This window comes from Dendrobates tinctorius, unplaced genomic scaffold (genome assembly GCF_039654945.1).
Source record: "Dendrobates tinctorius isolate UK_male_01 unplaced genomic scaffold, ASM3965494v1 ptg000055l, whole genome shotgun sequence".
NCBI lineage: Eukaryota > Metazoa > Chordata > Amphibia > Anura > Dendrobatidae > Dendrobates > Dendrobates tinctorius.
Window position 1 is genome coordinate 6521443 of NW_027361723.1, and position 6000 is coordinate 6527442.

The 6000-nt window shown below is 46.0% G+C and overlaps 1 protein-coding gene across 1 annotated transcript in view; it reads right to left on the reverse strand.

Moving 5' to 3' along the window:
- LOC141091678 (prostate stem cell antigen-like) overlaps window positions 1-4948 on the reverse strand; it is a 48621-nt gene extending 43673 nt beyond the window's left edge. The window contains exon 1 of the mRNA XM_073577373.1: window positions 4897-4948. The gene's annotated coding sequence lies outside the window, so the exon portion shown is untranslated. The remainder of the gene's footprint in view (window positions 1-4896) is intronic.
- Between the last annotated feature and the right edge of the window lie 1052 nt (window positions 4949-6000).

Below are 6000 nucleotides of genomic sequence, written 5' to 3' on the forward strand. Positions count from 1 at the left end.
TTTCATTGTAGCAAAAAGCTGGAAGCGCCGGATCCGGCGCTTCCGGCTTTTTCGCCGGAGACAAAAAACGTTACAGTAGCCGTTTTTTCCAGACGCCGGAATGAGACAAGTTGCCGGATCCGGCAAAAAACGGATGAAACGCAATGCCATCCGGCACGATCCGGCGCTAATGCAAGTCAATGGGGAAAAACTGGATCCGGCATTGCATTTTGCCGGATCCGGTTTTACAAAAAAAAGTCGGATCGCGCCTGAAGGCAAAAAACTGATGTGTGAAAGAGGCCTAACCTTTGCATTCTCAAAATTTTGGGTGACACTCATTACTGTTTGGTGACACTTCTAGACCCATGCTACAAGGAGAACTTTGGAAAAAAGAAATCGGAAGCGCTCCCTTCTGGTGGAATGAGTCCTCAAACAGATGTCAGATGTGAACTATTCCTTCGGGCGATGTTCAGAATGGTGAAGACACTTTGTATTTGTCAAATTAAATTTATTTAAAAAACATGATTAAAGATTTTTTCATGCTTGTGATAATTAAAAAAGCATAAAAAAACTTGAAATAGGTATTAAAATCACAACATATTTCTGCTCTAAAAGAGCTTTCTTCAGGTGTATAAAACAAAATGACTTGTGGGGAGTTTTATATACACCCCTATCCAATGTGGGTGCGGTTGCAACTGTGAAAACGTTTGTGTGTTTCCACTTATCTGCAGCAAAATTAAGTGTCCAAAATGGACCCACCCATTCTGATCAGAGCTTCTGAAAAGGATATTTAGTAAATACCTTTTCTAAAAGGTATGTAATGTCACCTTACTGAGTGGAAAAAAATAATAATAACAATAATAATAATAAATAAATAAATGATCCTATTATTGTTTTTTGTTTTTCTTTATAAAAACCCTACAAAAATATTTCGGCCCATATTCAGTTTGCATAAACCTCTCCTTCTTAACATATGTGTTATATGTGGGTTTCTTTTAAGCATTGAGGGATTAAATTCCCACACCAAATTGTGCACAAGGGAGAGAGGAAAAGGATTCTAAAGACAAATCTCTGTTGGTGCAATCGCAGACAATAGTCATACTTCCCAACTTTTGAAGACGGACGGGAAAGAGGGACAAAGGTTGCGTCAAATTTTAGGCCACGCCCCCCGACCATACCCATTTCACAACTAGTCACACCCATGTCCATGCCCCAACCACACCCAGAGAAAGAAAGAGGGGAAAGAAAGAACAGAGAGAAAGAGAGAGAGAGAGAGAAAGAGCAGAGAGAGAAAGGGGGAAAGAAAGAAAGAACAGAGAGAGAGAAAGAGAGCGGGGAAAGAAAGAGAGAACAGAAAGAAAGAAAGAACAGAGAGAGAAAAAAAAGAAAGAGGGGAAAGAAAGAAAAGAGAGGGAGAGAGAAAGAAATAGTGGAGAGAAAGAACAGAGAGAAAGAGAGAGGGGAAAGAAAGAACAGAGAGAGAGAAAGAAAGAGATAAAGAAAGAAAGAAAAAGAGAAAGAACAGAGAGAGAGACAGAAAGAACAGAAAAAGAAAGAAAGAAAGAGGGGAATGAAATATAGAACAGAGAGAAAGAAAGAAAGAAAGAGGGGAAAGAAATAAAGAACAGAGAGAAAGAAAAAGGGGAAAGAAAGAACAGAGAGATAGAGAGAAAGAAAGATGGGAAGGAAAGAACAGAGAGAAAGAAATAAAGGGGAAGAAAGAACAGAGAGAGAGAGAGAAATAAAGAAAGATTAGAGAGAGAAAGAAAAAGTGGACAGAAAAAAGAACAGAGAGAGAAAAAACAAAGAGGGGAAAGAAAGAACAGAGAGGGAGAGAGAAAGAGGGAAAAGAAATAAAGAGCAGAGAGAAAGAAAGAACAGAGAGAGAAAGAAAGAGGGGAAAGAAAGAACAGGGAGAGAAAGAAAGATGGGAAAGAAAGAAAGATGGGAAAGAAAGAAAGATGGGAAAGAAGGAAGAGAGAAAGAAAGAGAACAGAGAGAGAAAGAAAGAACAGAGATAGAAAGAAAGATAGAGGGGAAAGAAAAAAGAAAGAACAGAGTGAAAGAGAGAACAGAGAGAGAGAAAGGAAGAGGGGAAAGAAAGAAAGAAAGAAAGAAAGAAGAGAGAAAGAAAGAGAGGAAAGAAAGAATAGAGCGAGCGAGAAAAAAGAAAGATTAGAGAGCGAGAGAAAAAAAGATTCTATAAAGATACTATAGCAGCTTGGCTCCCATTGTAATGCCCACGTGAGCCTCCCAATGCAGGACATATCATGATCCGCTCACATGGCCGGCATCCCCGATTCCAAGGCGATCCTGCTGTCTGCGCTGTCGGAGGAGGACACAGTGATGGATCTGAAGCATTCCCTGAAGTGCCTCCATGGTTCTGTCACAATCTCCTCCCAAAATTACCTCATTTCCCGTCAGCTTCTAGCACGTCACTTCAGGTGGAACTTCACATGCGAATTTTAAAGTGCTCTCTCTCAAAATCTGGACTGTCCCACTGGATCCGGGACAGTTGGGAGGTACGAATGCTCCCCACCATACACCTTGTACACGCATGGCTCTGCACACCTCATACACATACGGTTCCGCTTTGTATGCCTCGTACACACACGGCTCCACTCCATAAACCTCGTACACATGCGGCCACGCTCTGTACACCTTGTACACACATGGCTCCACCCTGTAAACCTTGTACACATGCGGCTTTACTCCATACACCTCGTACTCACGTGTGTTATGAGCTCATTTTCTGCTCCACCAGTTGAGAGTTCTCCTTCCGTTCTCCCTCTGGTGGTGACAGGAGGTAGTGAGGTTGGTTTAATTGGTAGTGATCTGCCAGCTGGTGAGGAAGATAACGATTGGATGTCTGGAGTATCAGACTGGATATAAGACAGCTGACGCCCTATCCTGGTGCTGGTGATTCAGTCTGCTTCTCAGGTCTTGGACTCAGGTCTGTTCCAGTCTTCTCAAGTTAAGTTTGTTTTTGCTAATGTTCACACTTGCTCTTGTTGTTCAATTGAGTTTTTTGTGTGGTCAGCCAGCCCAGCTGGGCTGTGCTGAATTTCCACTCATATTTATTTGTATTTGCCAAATTGCCTTTTTTTGTCCCTTATAAGATGGCCTCTTTTTGCTCTGTCTCAGAATATTTCAGAGTGCTGATATAGTGGGAGAAGTCTAGTGACTTCAGGGTTAATTTTGCTATCAGTTGTGTTGGACATTTTGGTAGGGTTTTTTGCAGATTGCAGTGTCTTTCCTTTCCTGTCCTTTCTAGTTAGTTTGGCCCCATTGTTTGCTCAGCCTATTTTCCTGCCTTTGTTTGTGTTTTCATCTTGTTTCACCGTCAATACATGTGGGGGGCTGTCTTTCCTTTGGGGTCTGCTCTGGGGCAGTTAGTTTTCCTCTTTTCCTGCTTTAGGCTTATTTAGCTCTCCGGTTGTGGCGAGGCGTCTAGGACCACCGTAGGAATGTTCCACGACTGCTGCTAGGTGCGTGTTAGGATCAGGGGTCTGCAGTCTGCATAGTTACCAACCTCTTTGGTTTTCTGAGACTTAGCTTGTGTTGTTTTTTATTTCCTCCTCGGCGATCCGTTCATAACACACGTGTCTCCACTCCGTACACCCCGTACACACATGGCTCTGCTCCGCTCTGTAAACACACGGCTCAGCTCCATACACTTTGTACACACAGTGCTCCGTTCCATACACCTTGCACACACACGGCTCCGCGCTGCACACCTCATACACACACACGGCTCCGCTCTGTACACATCTCCGCTCTGTACACCTCATACACACGTGGCTCTGATCCGTACACACACATCTACACTCCGTACACCTCGTACACTCACAGCTCCGCTCTATACATCTCGCACACACGCGGCTCCGCTCTGTACACCTCGTACGCACGCGGCTCCGCTCCGTACACCTCATACACACGTGGATCCACGCTGTACACCTCATACACACACACGGCTCCACTCTATACACCTCATACACACACAGCTCCACTCCATACACCTCATACACACGTGGCTCCTCTCCGTACACCTCGTACACATGTGGCTCTGCTCTGTACACCTTGTACACATGTGGCTCTGCTCTGTACACCTTGTACACATGTGGCTCTGCTCCGTACACCTTGTACACATGTGGCTCTGCTCCGTACACCTCATACACACACACGGCTCCACTCCATACACCTCATACACACACGGCTCCACTCCATACACCTCATACACACACGGCTCCACTCCATACACGTCATACACACACGGCTCCACTCCATACACCTCATACACACGTGGCTCCTCTCCGCACACCTCGTACACATGTGGCTCTGCTCCGTACACCTTGTACACATGTGGCTCTGCTCTGTACACCTTGTACACATGTGGCTCTGCTCCGTACACCTCGTACACACACACGGCTCCACTCCATACACCTCATACACACGTGGCTCCTCTCCGCACACCTCGTACACATGTGGCTCTGCTCCGTACACCTTGTACACATGTGGCTCTGCTCTGTACACCTTGTACACATGTGGCTCTGCTCCGTACACCTCATACACACACATGGCTCCACTCCATACACCTCATACACACGTGGCTCCTCTCCGCACACCTCGTACACATGTGGCTCTGCTCCGTACACCTCGTACACACGTGGCTCGGCTCCATACACCTCGTACACACACATGGCTCTGCTCCATACACCTTGTACACACACGGCTCCGCTCCGTACAGCTTGTACACACATGGATCCACTCCATACACCTCGTACACACACAGGGCTCCGCTCCGTACACCTCGTACACGCACAGCTCCGCTCTGCTGCATAGCCCATACACACACGGGTCTGCTACATCCACCCTGTAAACCCCTCCTGACCCCACACATAATAAACTTTCCCTCACCAGCATCATGACAACCAGCACAGCAGAGTCCATGATCATGTGACTCCTGACTCCTCCCCTCCTGTGACCTCATCACAGGTCCTGTGTGCACAGAAGCAACAGCCTAGCAAGTCATCGCAGGCTGTGGGGGGCGCTGCGGGGGGTCTCTGGGAGGGTCAGGATGGGGTCGGTGCATGGGGGGGCGTGGCGGCTCAGTGCAGTGCAGGAAAAAGAGTCCTGCTCAGGACAGCGAGACAGGCAGTCAAAAACGGGACTGTCCCGCCGGGACGCTTGGGAGCTATGCAATAGTCTCGTGTGCTGCAGAGCCTCCACTGTCCCAGAGACACTCTGCAATGGGAGCAGTCCTGATAGAAAAAAAAAAACGTCTCAACCCAAGTAATGAGGGACCCAGTTGGTATAGGGGAATATATAGTCAATTAACTATGGGATAACCTAATGTTTATGATTTAGTTTGACAAATACGGGGAACAGAGCAAGCTAGGGCGCCCCTAGTGTTAGGGACAGGAAGGAGCCCCTGGTCCTGAGACACCCAACAACAGAGTCGTGAAACTATAGCATTCGTTGGTGTCCAAAAACACATGCAAAGATGCACTTTTTTTACAGCTGCGTTTTTCCTGCCAAGAGATGCAGAAATAGTGCACAGATCTCTGCATCCAAATACTTAATGTGTGCACAGACCCTAATACATTTCAGGTAACATAGTAACAATGTTATTAAGGTTGAAGGGAGACTTTAAGTCCATCTAGTTCAACCCATATCCTATCCTAACCTAATACTTTATTCTGGGACTTATGGTCGTTGTGGTGTTTTTTGTGTGTTGGCATTACAGAATGCTGTAGATAAGCCCCTGATGGCGGTGGCTGCAGCTTATAGTCAAAAAAATAGGTGACAGATTCCCTTTAATGCGGATAAATGTAAGGTCATGCACTTGGGTAGAACGAACAAGATGTATAATTATGTGCTTAATGGTAAAACACTGGGCAAAACTGTCACTGAAAAAGACCTGGGTGTATGGGTGGACGACAAACTCACATTTAGCGGCCAGTGTCAGGCAGCTGCTGCAAAGGCAAATAAAATAATGGGGTGCATTAAAAGAGGCATAGA